The 17,776-nt window shown below is 44.4% G+C and overlaps 1 protein-coding gene across 1 annotated transcript in view; it reads right to left on the minus strand.

The window, feature by feature from the left end:
- SUSD6 (sushi domain containing 6) overlaps positions 1 to 14,161 on the minus strand; it is a 52,388-nt gene extending 38,227 nt beyond the window's left edge. The window contains exon 1 of the mRNA XM_075843332.1: positions 13,885 to 14,161. The gene's annotated coding sequence lies outside the window, so the exon portion shown is untranslated. The remainder of the gene's footprint in view (positions 1 to 13,884) is intronic.
- Positions 14,162 to 17,776: the final 3,615 nt, after the last annotated feature.

A 17,776-nucleotide genomic window follows, 5' to 3' on the forward strand; every position in this document is an offset into this window, starting at 1 on the left:
CACTTCTATTCACAACGCCCAGCTAGTAAAAGAAGTAAAAACGCCCAGATGTTACACACAATACACGCCCAGTTGTACTTTAGAAAACCTCATTTGCATAAATATAAAAATGGTCATAACTTTGCCAAAAATGCTTGTTTTAAAAAAAAAACAAAAAACACGTTACTCTTATCTACATTGCAGCGCCGATCTGATGCAATAGGAGATAGGGGTTGCAAAATCTGGTGACAGAGCCTCTTTAAAGAGGATCGTCTGGTAGACAGACATTTCTTCATAAGCTGGAAGTAAAAAAACAAAAAAAAAATAATAGTGATCACATGGCACTGACTGATAGGATAGTATAGGAATGTCTGTATCCCAGATAACCCCTTTTAATTGAGGGACATGTAATGCTAGATTTTCATTCCAAAAGCCGGAAACATACAGTCAGACGACGCGGATCCCTGGAAGTTCGGGAAGCTAGCTACCTTTTAAAAAGAAATAACAGAACACACATATTACTCAGTATATCCAGGAGATGATCTCACGGACCTCTGTTTGCAGGGAGGATCGGTATGGTTACTCATCCATACAGCTTGTCATGATGAAAGGGTATGTCCACTTTAAACACGTCTTTAAAGTTTATATATAGATACAATCTGCATAAAAATTGTGTAACTTTGAAAAAACATTGCATTACTTATCAAACCAATCCAGAGCACTGTTCACACTATGATGTGTACATTCAAACCTCCAGGGTATAAGCTGAACGTATCCATAGAGACCTATGGAGCTAGCAAATGCCAAGAGGGTGTCCTGCGCTCCCCTACACAGTGGGCCACCGCAAAAAAGGATTCCGTGCAGTACACGTTTTTCCATTTTTTGACATGGGGACCTATGGGCAGCATATTTTATTGCATACATCAGGCCTTTACTGCAGCGCATATACCAAACGTAAAAGAAAAATGTGATGTAAACAGCCTTACAGTCTGTAATATGAACAGTCAATAAGCTTGCTGTCACACAGATTGTTAAAGGGGTGGAACATTGATGGCCTATCCTTAGAACATTAAGATTTGATCGGTGAGAGTCCAACCCCCGCGACTCCGCGGATTAGGGCTGAGCTTCAGTACCAGACAGAGCCACACATACAGACTAGTCGCTTTTAGGGTACGTTCACGAGCTGCGTTTTCAGACGTTTTTTCAGGGCGTAAAACACCTGAAAAAAACGGAAACTGAACGCCTCCAAACATCTGCCCATTGATTTAAATGGGAAAAATGGCGTTTCGTTCAGATGAGGCCTTTTTTTACGCGGCCATTTGAAAATACGTTTAACTGGTTTCCGACCGCTGGCTGTATTTTTACGGTGAGCGGTCAGGGTCCTTAAAACTTGAGCCATAGACTTTTTACGGCTCGGGTTTTAACTTGCTGCCCGCGCGATCGGGCAGCTGAATGTCGGGTGTCCGGCTGTCAGTGACTGCCGGGGACCCTGAGGAGAGGATAGAAGCAGCTTTAGCTGCTTTTGTCTTCTCCGATGTCTTTTTACACAGCACTCAATGAACGCTGTGTATATGAATAGAGGCAGCGGCCGCGGTGCTGTCTCTATTCCTCCCGGTGATCATGTGACTGGTCACATGATCGCCGGGTGCCGTTAGTGGCAGACTGCTGCTGGGTCTTACTAGACCCAGCACAGCCCTATTAGTGACAATCGTGTGCTGTGCAGCTCCAGTTACAGTGGAAAAACATGGTGTAAAAGAAAGAAAAAAAATATATAAAGTTCCCCAAAGGTCTTTTTTGACCTTTGGGGGGACAGACCATAGTAATAAAAAAATAATAAAGTAAAGTGCAAAAAAAAATTAAATAATAAATACACAAAATACCCACCCCAAAAAAAACATGTCCCCCCCGCCAATCATTGTTGTAACGCTAGCGCTGACCCAATTACCCTAATATAGACATGTAATATATTACAATTTACGGTAGACAATGACGATCACAAATAAAAGGTCTATTTTAGGATAAAACTGTTATTACCCAAAAAAAATTGCTGAAACGTAAAAAAAAGCTTATTTTTTTACTATTATTTTCAAACTTTAGGAATAAAAATTCTAAAGTAGCAAAAAAGGTGTGTATAAAAACGATAAAAAAATGAAACCTGCATTGACTACGGAAAAAAACGTCGCAAAAATCACGTCGTTAGCCCAACAAATAAAAACGTTATAGCCATTTAACTAACACGTGCTAAAAATGGCTAAACGGTGTCTGGTCCTGAAGGCTCAAAATAGCCCAGTCCTGAACTGGTTAAAAATGGTTTTAACAACGGTATTTTAAAAGGGGCACTTTGCCAAAAATTCTGAGTACAAGAATAGGCAGGACAGATCAAAGGTCCTAATTGGAGTGTCTGGCATATGGTGATTAGGTTGACTAAACTTTATAAGCCAATGCAGCACTGCACAGGAGTAGTAATCTAAACTGATCTATTTGCCAGAGCGATGCACAAGTATTGCCTTAATTGATCTGTCCGGCCTATCCTCTGACGGAGCAGAACAGAAACACTGATGCAGGTGTAAACATGGCCTTACTCGGAGCTCATACAATGCAGTGGGGGAAGTTCGTTTTCCCTACACCAGATTACTGTATATTGCCTGGTGTAAAGGCTACACTTCCAAAATATCACCAGACCAAGGAACGATGAGCACATTTCAGCTCTGAAGTCTGCAGAATAGTGACTGCAGCTCTGGACTATCATACAGTCCTTATTCACACAAACGTATTTCACGTCCATGTGTTATCCGTTTACATGACTGACAGCACACAGACCCATACAAGTCAATGGAGCTATTCACACTTCTGTGTCTTTTTCATGGAGCGTCTGTCTGTTGTGTGAAACGCGCCGCATATCCTATTCTGGTTTGGTTTTGCAATCAGACAGGCCCATTATAGTCTATGGGTGTGTGAAAAAAAACAAAACCCAAATAGCACACGACCGACACTTCTGAATCTTTTCTGTGAGATTTACAGCAACGGATACGAAATCTCGTTTACCTCGTAATCTCGCGAGATTTCGTATCCGTTGCTGGAATCTCACAGAAAAGATTCAGAAGTGTCAGGATTCTGAGTACACATGACGTCCAGGCTGGATTTCATGTGTATTCATTATCAGGACACTGTAGTAATGTTAGGGCTTGTGTATGAGGCTGCACATAGCGATATATCTATATCGCTAGTGCAGTGTAAATGAATGGAGAGGAGTGCATGATGCCGATTAGTCAGTGTCATGCACTCCTCTGTACAACGCCCACTTGGTCGAAAGTAAAAGTACGCCCACTTGGGCATTAAGAAAGCTCATTAGCATAAACCAAAATCGCTCCTAACGTTGTGAAAAAAGATCGTTTTTTTAAATAAAAAGCATTACTTTCACCTACATTACAGCACCGATCTCCTTATATAGGAGACAGGGCACTTATAATGTGGTGACAGAGTCTCTTTACTTATATAGGAGACAGGGCACTTATAATGTGGTGACAGAGCTTCTTCAATGACCAGCTAACTTTTTTTGTTTTTTACCGCTCTGCCTTTCAGCAGTCATAACTTTCTTTTTTCATTGACGTGGCCGTATGAGGCCTTGTTTTATGCAGGAGAAATTGTATTTTTTCCCCGCAGTTTGGGGGGTAGTTTCTAGTTTCTTTTTTATCCCATTCACGTTTCACACTAAATAACACATTAGGTATCTAAACGACCATAATAACCTGAAGAATTAATCTAAGAGGTGTTGGTTTTTTTGCTTTTTATTTCATGTTGGGGCAATAAAATATATTTTATGTAAATTAATGACTTCTTTTGGACATTTTTTTTTATTCAACCCCATTAAGGCATACATTAGAAGTAAAAAAAACTAAAAAGGTATTAGCATACTCTTGTATGCTAATACATTACACTGTGCGCCCTAACAGCAGGCTTACTGAACAGACAGCCCTGGGGTCCTTTCTAGATCCCAGGGCTGATTGCAGAGGGATTCCCTGCTCTTTGATCACGTCACCGGGTAGATCCCTTTGATCATGCCGTGGTCACGGACCACGACGATCAAAGGGTTAAATAGCTGGGGTCCGAATGTTTTCCGACCCCAGCTGCATTTAGCAGACTGCTCTAAGATCAGGAGCGGTTAGTTCCAGCTCCTGCTTAGAGGATGAGCGCTTATCAGCCTCTTCCACAGCGACACCAAAACACGTCGTACCTGCACCGCCGGTGGGCGGTAGTTAAGGGGTTAAAGAAGAACTCCAGTGGAAACACAACTTTCCATGTCTGCATCCCCCACCTGACTGTATACCACACTACACTTTTTATGTATTCTCTACTTACTTTTTGAACTGCTGCCTTGTCTGTGCTTTAAAAAAAGCCTCCATCTTAATTTTTCGATTTCTCCAGCTTTCATTCTCTCCGATTTGTGGTCAATCCCATGATGCTTCAGCACAGCATCACATGACCAGCTAAAGACCATACCATTTCTGCATGCTGGGGGATACGGATAATCATTCTCTATATATTCTCCTAAATAAGCTGAGAAACCATAAGTATACAGACAGGGAGGCGGCACTATGTTCTTCTACATTATACCTGTGTGACAGGAAGTATCAGTGGTAGCTGATGATAGAAGTGTCTGTCCCTCCCCCCCCCCTGTGTAATACTAGTGTGGTACAGGAACTGCTGAAGCCTGTGATGGGTGACACATAGATCTCCATAGACTCAAGTAGAGAAAGCGTCACCGAGCCGGACTCACACTGCTGCTAAGCAACATCCCAGTCTGATATATAGAGATAGAAGCAGCAAGAAAAATAAGGAAAGTTTTGTTTTGGCTGGAGTGTCCCTTTAATCATTAAAGCGATTGCCTCATGAGGCAGCCGGCTGCAAGGGAAATTTAGTATTACATGGCGCTCATTTAGTTGTAATATTACATGGCGGTCATTTGAGTCAAGCAGAGAGTAAAGGCCCTTTTACACCGGCCGATAATCGTAGATTGCCACTCGTTTGTTCCTGTCACACAGAGCTATGGATGGGGACGAGTTTATACAGAGAGATGCGCTGCCGTCAACGGTAATATTTTACTTTTTGAAAACTATACGATCAGCAGATGATTGAGCGTTTGCTCGTTCATCTGCTGATCGCTGCCCTGTTTACACAGGCCAATTATCTATGAACACTCGTCTGCCCGATAACCGCCCAGTGTAAAACCCCCTTTAGGTTTGGACACATGAAAATGCGATGAAAAATAAAATGTAGCATCTCTAGATCAAGAAGTTCCTGGCGTAACAAACATTTTTTGTTATTTCAGCCAATGTGAAAGTTAATAGCAGTAAAGTATGCAGTGACAGATTTATCAACGTGCAATGCAGTCATAAATTTGTCGCACCCTAGGTCAATAAAGTAGCCGAGCTTGAACTTAAAAACTGGCTAAAATTATGCCCCTTTCGATAAATTTGGGCACTTGTGTCTAAATATACAAACTTTATTACAAATCTGAAACACAGTTGGACTCCAGATTAAAAAACACCCACAAAAACAAGTGCGTGTTCACAGGTCGCAGATTTATCACGGATTTTACCGTTTGCAATGCAACGAGTGAGATCCACTTTAAAGCCGCAACAAAATTTGTGACGTGTGAACTCAGCCTTAAAAGGCGTTTTCCCATCAGGGACATTTATGGCATCAGATAGATGCGGGTCCCCCCTATACCCCGCTCCCTCTTTCTCTGTTGCCGCTGCCTTTTGAAATGTCCAACCATGTAAGTAGAAAAAAAGCGTAGCGCGCTGTGCTACGCTGTTTCCGTAACTGCCATTCACTTCTATGGGAGTTAAGTAAGCAGCGTAACACAGCGGGCTACGCTGTATTCTACTTACTTGGTCGAAAGTTGCAGCAGGAATAGGGTTGAGGGGGCCCTTTTCTAGTGATAGGTGGGACCCACATCTATCTGACATTTATGCCATATCCTATGGATATGCTATAAATGTCCATGATCGGAAAACCCCTTTAAAGGGAATCTGACAGCAGTTTTAAAGTCTCGAAACTGCTGACAGTGATACATGGGGAGGGCATCGTAACGATACCCGTTTCAGTCATTCAAATTGCATGACCGAGAAATCGTTGTGAATTTCCCCTGGCGCCTCAGTCGCAAGTGCGCGGCCCCTTGATGTGCAAGTGCTCTTGGCTTTAGAGAACGCTGCCAGCCCCTTCCCTCTGAGTGACAGTTTTAGCAGCTTCCCCATTGGACGCTAGGCTGTTATTAAGCGCAGAGAGTGGCACGGTGGGAGTTAAACGTCAATTTCTTGGTCATGCACCTTACAACAGCTATCGTATCAATGTCCTCCCCCTACCCTACATAGGGTTTTAGCACTTTTGAGGCCGCAAAATTGATGACAGATTCCCTTTAACAGTAAATATGGTACAAAATATAACAGTGCATTATCGTAGATTATATGCGAAGAGCACATTGTCTATTTAAGCTCTTAGTTGCTGGCTGCTTTTCCAAAAAATAAAATAAATCAAACTAGCTGCTGGAGTGGATAAACTGGCTCCTAAATTCTATAGCAATTTCTGCAAACCTGCTGGACAAGATTTACAGATGAATGCAGAAATCTCCCAAAATCATGCGGATTATAAAATAAGAGCGCTACCTGTGCTTGCTTATAACCCCCTTAAGCTAAAAAGCAAGGGATACAAAGCAAGAATTCACATCTATTCAATTATGAGAGTTGTTGGACATATTAGAATATCACCCCTGCCATTTTAAATAGCCAGAATATAAGACATACAACTGTGGGGTGGATACACACCAACATGAAGTTATCCATGAATCACAGTGAAATCGCAACTTCAATTGTTCCACATGAGGGAGAAAATTCACAAGTGACCATGCAAAATTTCCAAAACATCCATTTTTCCACCTATATGGAACAAATGCATCACGACTGCTTTTACATCATTTGTGCGTGACTTTAAGTCGCTGCAGAATAAATGTGATCAAATTCTGAGATCTCATCCTGTATATTCAGTTATTTTTGGCGGTTTCACCACATGGCCAAAAACAGGACCAAAAAAAACACATGCGTTTTTACAAGTTTTGCAAATCGCTGCAAATACACAGTTTTCGGCCACGCAAAAAACCTGAAAAACGACACCGTGTGAATACACCCTAAGTGATTACCACAAGCCATTACAGCACCGACCGCCGTCTTTCCCCAAACCTTTAACCCTTAGTGACGAGCGACGGATATATCCGTTGTAAGCAGGTGTTCGCTCCAGCATAGCGATGGATGTATCCGTCGCTCTGATCGCATGGGTACTGCCTGTGTAACCACGCGATCAGCGGCAGGAGCACGGCTGTTATACACAGCAAGGCTCCTGCCCCGACTGCCGGAATCAAAGCGCGCTCTGATTCCGGCAGTTTAACCCATTAGAAGCCCCTGTCAATAGCGACAGAGGGAGAGAGCTCCCTCTGTCACCCCATCAGTGCCCCTGCAAAGAAATTGCTGGGCGCCATCGTATTTCCATAGCAGGCGGGGGCCTAACAAAAGGCCCCAGGTCTGCCTTCAACAACTGCCTATTAGACCATGCCAAAGGCATGGCCTAATAGATTGCCTGTCAGTTTTATACAGACAGGCAATAATGCTTTGGTATACTATGTATACCAAACCATTATATAAGCGATCGGCCGATCGCATGGTTAAGTCCCCTAGTGGGACAAAAATAAAAGAATAAAAAACAGTTAAAGCGGCTCTGTCACCACATTATAAGTGCCCTATATTGTACATGATGTGATCGGCGTTGTAATGTAGATTACAGGAGTTTTTTTTATTTAGAAAAACGTTTTTTTGACAGAGTTATGACCTATTTTAGCTTTATGCTAATGAGTTTCTTAATGGGCAACTGGGCGTGTTTTACTTTTGACCAAGTGGGCGTTGTACAGAGGAGTGTATGACGCTGACCAATCAGTGACCAATCAGCGTCATACACTTCTCTCCATTCATTTACACAGCACATAGTGATCTTACTAGATCACTATGTGCAGCCACATACACGCATATTAACGTTACTGAAGTGTCCTGACAGTGAATAGACATCACTACCAGCCAGGATGTGATGTCTATTCAGAATCCTGACACTTCGGTAACGTTTGTGTGAGATTTACAGCACAGCAGGCTGTGCTGTAAATCTCACAATAACTAACATTAGTAATTCACTTTGAATTTTATTCTAGTAAGAAACTGTGAGAAGTTTTAGGATTCCTGATAACCCCTTTAATTGCCAATAAATCTGTATTGTTGTGCATTGAGCAGAGCTACAGCCCCCCACACACATTTACTACTGTTCTGCCTGTGTATACACTGCAGTTTTTCACATTATATTCACCAACCAGTAAGAATGCACAAGAATGTAGTGCCTACAATTGTGAGGTGCCAGATAAACACTGAAATTCAAAGGGTAATGTGAACATTTGTTTTTATATAGAATGGGTTATCATTGGTGGTAGCAATCTAATGGGTTACTTGTAAATCCACCGTATATACACAGACAGGAGCTGCCGTGAGCTCAGACTCTTCCCACAATACATATTTCTTCACCTCCTCCCCAGAAACTAGCTGGAAGTCTGAAATAGAGCAACTGTGTTTCCTTTTAGGGAGATTGCATCTTTTTAAAAATAGGACAGGAAAGAAAAAAGTAAATACAAAGCTGGAAATATCTGGGAATGTAATTCAGACAGAACTACAGACGTTCTCTCTCAAGAACGAGGAGGAATGAGTCACTGTCAGGCGGCATTTACCCAATCAATATGTCACATCAAATGCCAAGAACTATGACGAACAACACGAATTCAAGTCCTGCCTCAGCAGCGGGTGTCAAAGAACATCTCCCATTGGGGTTTCTCTTCATGTAAAGAATTTGTGTTGTTTTTAATGTCCTTTTCATTGGCATGATGCGTAGGTGCAGGAGGGCTAACAATCCCGGCATTTTGTTAATTTTTGGCTTGCCAAATGTTGTTGTAACTGCCGTCTGGCTTTATTTACAGATTCATGGGCTGGCAAGCACCTTTCTACCCAGAGACCTACACTTTTGTTATGGAAAGTGTAGTTTACGGCTCGAGTGATTGGGCAGTGGAATGTAGGGTGCCCGTCAGTCAGAGCTTACCAAGGACCTTGTAGAGAAGACCAAAGTGATTTTTACCGCTTCGGTCTCTGCACTCGCGGGCACAGCGCTCAATGAGTGCGGTGTATAGAATATAGACCGCTCCAACTAGGAGTCTAAAAATGCTAAAAAAAAGCAAAAATTATGTGTAGAAAACGATAAGAAAAGAAACCTGTAGAAAATTGCAGAAATCACGTCGCTAGACCAACAAATAAAAGTGTTATAGCCTCATTCCACAGTATAATCACGCAACTATCAATAATTTATTTGTTTCGCTTATGGCCTTAGGCTGGATTCACATTCACATGTTAAGTCCGTGATATACAGACAGTATGTCGGCCGTCTTACCCGGACTGACCACCGTCCAGGGAGCCGGACTCCTAGAATCAAAGTTAAGATACTAGGAGTCCCTGCCTATCCGCGGAAATACTATCCCATACTGTGATCATGTACTCCCACGGGACCCCTAGCATTATAGATAACTGTGATGCTAGGAGCCCAGCTCCTTAAACTGTGGTCCGTCCGGGAAATACGATCGACATTTGGTCCATATATCACGGACTGATCATGGCCATGTGAATCCGCCCTTAAGCTTTACTACATGTTGCGCCATTTTGACCTGCAGCGTTTGCTGTACTGCTTGGCAGTGGGTGTAGTCACCCAGCTGCTGAATGCGGAACAAAGTTAACGGGACAGGCAGTAGCTGGACGCCAGGGATTATTTGGTTTCTGCCATGGTGGCCATCGTTAGCCCATCCCTCTCATCTAAGCTGCAACCTACAGGACGTTATAACCAACTAGCCCTTCTTGTCAGTCTGTACAGAGAAGAAAAGAACATGCAGATAAGTTCACATAACCGGCTAGAGACATCGATATATTATACTGAGAAGTATAATATAATATTTTGACTAGCATTTTGGCGCGGAAACCGCTCCGTAAAACTCGTCAAAAACCAGCCGAAAATGCCTCCCATTGATTTTAATGGGAGGCGGGGGCGGTTTTCTCCCGCGAGAGACATGCCCTATCTTCGCACGGTTATGCCTCTGACCTCCCATTGACATCAATGGGAGGCAGAGAAAGCGTATTTCGCTTGAGTTTTTTGCCTGTAGCACTCAATGGGCGCGAGTGAAAAACACAGCGAAAATCGCAGCATACGCTGTGCAGGAAGGTCAAAATCTGCCTCAAAATCCCAAACGGAATTTTGAGGCAGAATTTTCAACATGCTAAAAACTCTGTATGAACAGGGCCTAATAGTTGGAGCTTGCTGAGTATTTTCTAATATTGTCACTAGCACAGACTATCGCTGCCATGATTAAAAACGATACAAACCACACTGTCTGCAACATCCTTTTCTTTACATTGCCTATTGTTCTCTCCACATTAGTTGATGTCATTCATTTCATTTTTACTCCAGCCTGCATTATGTTTTTATACCTCCTATCAATGTCACACATAGATATATAAAATGTATCTATCTACACATACACAGATTCCCTTATCCCATTTGCAGCCACTTGTCACTAAGACTTCCGGTCTTCTGACATGAAACAAGGAAGTGTGGCATTAGGTTTGGTTGCAAAAACATTATATGAAGACGTTTCAAACTCCCCCACAGGTGAATGTTAGAGAACGTTCCCACAGTTATAGGAGCGGTTACGATAACATTATGTTACGGAATTGCATTTTGAACAATTCCCGGATGGATCCTTTTAAACTCCACCAATATGGACCCTGTTGTAGCTCCGCCAGTAGCCACCTCAAATTCACACTACAGTTTTGAAATGCCAGGCACAAAACATTATCCTTGTTCTTCAAGAAGAGGCAGAAACCGTTTTACTTTACTGCTCGCTCCGATCCCAGAGCATAAAGTACGGCACGATTATAGCCGATTCCTTGTTAACATAGGAATTCATTGCATGGATATAACAAGGACTTCAAGAACAGAGGGTAGTCACAGGGCGAAGCAAGGAGAACCATAAACTGCTGCACTTTAAGCTGCTTTATTGCATCTCATTTACTTTACTACAGCCTAAAGGGGGAAGCTGTGTAACCCACTCCTCTCCAGATGTCCATGCTGTGACAGCGGGGAGGGCCGTCTATTTAGGACACACCAGGAGCTGTGTCCAGAGCAGCTCTCTCTGGAGGACCGCAGCTTCCATAGAAATCATTAGATGTCCAGCAATGCCTGGTTTCGCCAGCAGAGGCAACATGCCATTTAAGCTCAATACCCCAGGGAAATGGTAAGAGGCCCGTCTGTCAGCATTTCTCAGGGAGATCCCAAATATGAAGTGAGGATGTCCTTTATACTTTCTCCTTTATTCTACTCTTAGAAACAATGAGCCTATAAATGTAATTGCTTATATAGCAATTTCCTAATTGACTTCTGTTATCAGAATCTATAGAAGTGGCAGCTACCAAATAATAGAACAGGGAGGTCAGGGGAAAATCTAAATCCCAGCAGACACTGGTTTAAAGGGTTGGTTTATCAAGACCACCCTATATCATAATGTGTCTGGCTTCTGAAACCCCCGATGCAGCAGAAAAAGTCTGTAGTATTATTATACGCTAGCTCTTTAAAAGAACGGACACCCATCTGATAGGTGACCCGGACGAGCCTGCAATAGTGAACTGCTCTATGTGAATGGCTCGGGCTAACAGAGGAGAGGGGGATCCGAGCAAGGGAACACCCTCTATTACAATCCTATACATATAACAGGGCACATGGATAGAGTCGTCTTATTGAGTCAACCCCTTTCAGGTAACGTCAGCCTGACTTTGTGCTAGAAGTCGCACAGTAGCAATGCTAAAAACATAAGAATATCAGGGAATTCAGGTCACTTCAATTCCCTAATGTACAAGCTTTGGTACATCAATGCAGATGCAATACATAATCAAAGAGATCCAATAAGTGGAGCAATGGCTGTCAGAGAATGAACACAAATATGATTGACGTCACAAGAGGAAATAAATAGCATTTCTGTTGAGTGAACAATGTATTCATCTGTGTACATGACTGGGAATACAAGTCCGCTGTGTACAGGCCCCACTATGGAAGGAGCACAGCACGAGCACTGCGCCTCCGATACAGGGGACTGCAGCAGTACAGGATGTCAGAAGCCAGACAGAGAGTCAGCTTCATGAGACAACATAAGTAATAAGAGGGTACAGCACCGAGTATACAGACAACACAGGTAATAAGGGTATGTTCACACGGCAGCGTCCGTAACGGCTGAAATTACGGGGCTGTTTTCAGGAGAAAACAGCTCCGTAATTTCAGCCGTAATGGCATTTTGAGGTGCTTTTTGCTGCGTCCATTACGGACGTTAAATGGAGCCGTTTTCCATGGAATCCATGGAAAACGGCTCCATTTACGTCTGAAGTAGTGACAGGCACTTCTTTGACACGGGCCTCTTTTACACCCCGCCTTTTGACAGCGGGGCGTAAAAAAAATGACCGTGCGCACAGAACATCGTAAGACCCATTCTAATGAATGGGCAGATGTTTGCCAACGCTATCGAGGCGCATTTTCGGACGTAAATCGAGGCATAAAACGCCCGAATTACGTCCCTAAATAAGCCGTGTGAACATGTAATAAGAGGGCACCGCACAGAGACAACACCGGTAATAAGAGGGCACCGCATCGAGTATACAGACAACACAGGTAATAGGAGTACAACACCGAGTAGAAGGATAATACAGATAAGAGCCTACAGCACCGAGTATAGACAACACAGGTAACAAGAGGGCACCGCATCGAGTATACAGACAACACAGGTAATAGGAGTACAACACCGAGTAGAAGGATAATACAGATAAGAGCCTACAGCACCGAGTATAGACAACACAGGTAACAAGAGGGCACAGCACCGAGTATACAGACAACACAGGTAACAAGAGGGCACCGCACCGAGTATACAGACAACACAGGTAACAAGAGGGCACAGCACCGAGTATACAGACAACACAGGTAACAAGAGGGCACAGCACCGAGTATACAGACAACACAGGTAACAAGAGGGCACCGCACCGAGTATACAGACAACACAGGTAACAAGAGGGCACCGCACCGAGTATACAGACAACACAGGTAACAAGAGGGCACCGCACCGAGTATACAGACAACACAGGTAACAAGAGGGCACCGCACCGAGTATACAGACAACACAGGTAACAAGAGGGCACCGCACCGAGTATACAGACAACACAGGTAACAAGAGGGCACCGCACCGAGTATACAGACAACACAGGTAACAAGAGGGCACCGCACCGAGTATACAGACAACACAGGTAACAAGAGGGCACCGCACCGAGTATACAGACAACACAGGTAACAAGAGGGTACAGCACCAAGTATAAGTATAACACAGATAATAAGAGCCTACAACAGAGTATACAGACAACACAGGTAATAACAGTATACAGTGCTGAGTATACACATAACACAGGTAATAAGTGCTTATAAGACCTAGTACACAGGTAATAATAGCCTACAGAACAGACCCTACAAATAACATAGGTAATAGGAGCCGAGTATACAGGTAACAGGAGTAATAAGAATGTATAGGATGAGGTTACGGACAACACGGCAGGGTGTACAGAGCACGTACACTGGCTGCAGACAATACAGCTGGATACAATGTCGCAGCGCTTCCTGTCGCCTGTATACAGCCGCACTTGTCCCTCCTCCCCGGGTACACTGTGGTATAACACACATACTCCCTGCACTCACCGGCTGCTCCCAGGCCTCCGGGCTCCTCAGCCTCCGCGTTAGCTCGGTTTGCAGTATCGCCAGTTCCCCGGTCTCAGTCCTTCCGTGGCTGTTTCGTCCTGTTCTACTCCCGGAAGTGACGACCGCGGCTGAGGGGGGGTGGGCGCTAGTCACCGCTCCGCCTCCTGACGTCCTTCCCTAGCAGTAGCAGAGAACTATTGTGTCACCACAACATGGCGGCCATGTTCTGTTTTGTGTACGCTGTCACTGGGCGGCTGTGTCTGTAGAGGGTCGTGTCTAGAATGAAGTTGTTCTTGGTAGGTGTGATGACGTACATGTCACATGGTCTGGAGCGGTCATGTGACCCGCGTGTACTTTTCTCCACCGAGCACGGTCTGCAGAGAGCAGCAGCAGTGTGTTTGTGTGTACACAGGGGTGTACTGATCTGCAGTACAAGAAAACGCACTGAATGTTTAGGCTGTGTCGATTTGTGTTGGTTTTTTTTTGGCTGCGGGATCAGGCTACACAGGGTATGATTGTAGTCTAATACCATGGAGATACACACAACGTAAAACATTTGCAAAGTTTATTTTTTTATATTTTCAATGCATTGGAAAAATAAAACAAAATGGAAGTGTACACAGAATTTATAGAGAAGCTTCACCTTCATAAAACGTTACCCAGCATATTATACTTGTGAAAAATATTAACGCTATTAAACTGTAATAACGTTTTTGTTTATGTAAAAAAGCACTTCACCTAACATTATGATACCATCCGTAATAAAAAAAAATCCATGCTCGTCTAGGTATCTAAATATACATTTGACATATTAAAGGCTCTGTTCACATCTTTGCTAGTTTTTGACTGCTGAGAAGTGACCTCTACAGAACAGGAAGATATATGACATGAAAAATTGAAAAAACTTAAAAATTCTGATGAAATATGTTTAACATAAAAACTTGATTTAAACAATTTAATTTTTCTGATGACACATTCCCTTTGAGTGGCAGCATCTAGGAGTAACAACAGCTCAGCCACGAATTGGTAGACCACGCAAACTCAGAGCGGAGCAGCCGAGTGCATGGTGGATAAAAATCGCCTATCCTTTGTTACATCACTCAATACAGAGTTCCAAACTGCCTCTAGAAGTGACATCAGCTCAAGAACTGTGTGTTGGAAGCTTCATGAAATGGGTTTCTACAGCCAAAATGCTGCACACAGGCCTAAGGCTGGGTTCACACGAGCATGTTACGTCCGTAATGGACGGTACGTATTCCGGCCGGAAGTCCCGGACCGAACACACTGCAGGGAGCCGGGCTCCTAGCATCATAGTTATGTACGATGCTAGGAGAACCTGCCTCGCTGCGGGACAACTGTCCCGTACTGTAATCATGTTTTCAGTACGGGACAGTTGTCCGGCAGCGAGGCAGGGACTCCTAGCGTCGTAAAATAACTATGATGCTAGGAGCCCGGCTCCCTGCAGTGTGTTCGGTCCGGGACTTGCGGCCGAAATACGTTCCGTCCATTACGGACGTAACATGCTCGTGTGAACCCAGCCTAAGGCTATTATGCACAATGCCAAGCGTCGGCTGGAGTGGTGTAAAGCACGCTGCCACTGGACTCAGAAGCAGTGGAAACGTGTTCTCTGGAGTAAATTACGCTTCTCTATCTGGCAATCTGATGGACGAATCTGGGTTTGATAGATGGCGGGAGAATGCGACCTGCCTACCTACCTACCTACCATAGTGCCTACTCTAAAGTTTGGTAGAGGAGGTATAATGGTATGGAGCTGTTTATCAGGATATGGACTAGGCCCCTTATTCCCAGTGAAGGGTAATGGTAATGATACAGCAAACCAAGACATTTTGGACCGTTGTATGTTTGTGGTAACAGTTTTGGGCAGGTCCTTTTCTGTTCCAGCATGGCTGTGCACAATGCGAGGTCCATAAAGACATGGTGTATCGAGCTCGGTGTGGAAGAACTCGACTGACTGTACAGAGCCCTAACCTCAACTCCATCAAACACCTTTGGGATTAATTGCAAGGTCGATTGTAAACCAGACCTACTAATCCAACATCAGTGTCAGACCTCACAAGTGCTCTATTAGCTAAAGGGGCACTAGTTTCCACACGCACGCTCCGAAATCACGTTTTATATTCACAGAAGAGTGGAGGCTGTTACGCGAAAAGGGCATCTAACTCCGTATTACTGCTTTGGAATGAGATGTCCAACAACAGGGGCGTAGCTAGGGGGGGGGGCAGGTGGGGCAGCGCCACCTCCTCCTGCACTATAATTGTACCTGTGTCTATAGGACACAGGTACAATTAGAAGCAATGAATGACCGGGCACGTTCCGTGTCCGGCTATTCAGCGCTTTTGCATCAGTGAAGCGACTGGTACCTTTTGTACCAGTGAAGCTTCCATCGATGAAAGGCGCTGACTGACAGGGAAAGTCATCCTGCCCAGCCAATCAGCGCCTTTCATAGACGCTGCGTTCAACCCCCAGGAGACCTGCGTAGAAGAGAGCAGGTCTCCCTGGCTGCCGGACGGCGTGGGAGCGGGATTAAGGTGAGTTTAATTTTTTTTTCTTTAAATTGTAATTAAATTGTGTAGCTGTATCTACAAGGGGGACTTTATCTACGGGGGGGACTTTATCTACGGGGGGACTTTATCTACGGGGGGGGGCTTTATCTACGGGGGTGGACTTTATCTACGGAGGGGGGACTTTGTCTACGGAGGGGGGGACTTTATCTATGGGGGTACTTTATCTACGGGGGGACTTTAACTACGGGGGGGGGACTTTGTCTACATGGGGGGGGGCTTTATCTACAAGGGGGACTTTATCTACGGGGGGGACTTTATCTACGGGGGGCTTTACACGCGGGGGGCTTTATCTACGGGGGGTGTCTATCTACAGGGGGGGCTATATACTGGGGTGGGCTATCTATGGAGCACCATATAGAGGGGTGGGCTATAGCTACAGAGGGGGCTATATAGTATATAGCCCCCCTGTAGATATAGCCCACCCCTGTATATAGTGCTCCATAGATCGCCCACCCCTGTAGATATAGCCCCGCCCTGTAGATATAGCCCACCTGTATATAGCCCCCCTGTAGATATAGCCCACCTGTATATAGCCCCCCTATAGATATAGCCCACCCCTGTATATAGTATCCCACAAATAGCTCCCACTATAGTGCTCCACAGAAAGCCCACCCCTATATATAGTTCCCCTGTACATATAGTACACCCTTGTATATAGTGCTCCACAGATAGCCCACCCCTGTATATACTATATACAGGTGTGGGCTATCTGTGGAGCACTATATACAGGGGTGGACTATCTAGTGGAGCACTATATACAGGGGTGGACTATATATACAGGGGGGCTATATACAGGGGTGGACTATATGTGGAGCACTATATACAGGGGTGGACTATGTGGAGCACTATATACAGGGGTGGGCTATATCTACAGGGGGGCTACATACAAGGTTGGGCTATATCTACAGGGGGCCTATATACAGGGGTGGGCTATCTGTGGAGCACTATATAAAGGGGTGGGCTATATCTACAGGGGATATATACAGGGTTGGGCTATACGTGGAGGACTATATACAGGGCTGGGCTATATCTACAGGGGGCTATATACAGGGGTGGGCTATCTGTAGAGCACTATAGGGGGAGTTATTTGTGGGACACTATACAGGGGTGGGCTATATGGGGGCACTATCTACACGGGGCTCTATGGGGGCTCTATCTACAGGGGGCTCTATGGCAGACACTATCTACAGGGGGCTATATGGGGGCACTATCTACAGGGGGCTCTATGGCAGACACTATCTACAGGGGGCACAGTGTGTGTGTGGGACACGGTGTATTGTGCTATTATAATTAGAGGTGCAGTGTAT

Source organism: Rhinoderma darwinii, chromosome 12, assembly GCF_050947455.1.
Source record: "Rhinoderma darwinii isolate aRhiDar2 chromosome 12, aRhiDar2.hap1, whole genome shotgun sequence".
Classification (NCBI taxonomy): domain Eukaryota; kingdom Metazoa; phylum Chordata; class Amphibia; order Anura; family Rhinodermatidae; genus Rhinoderma; species Rhinoderma darwinii.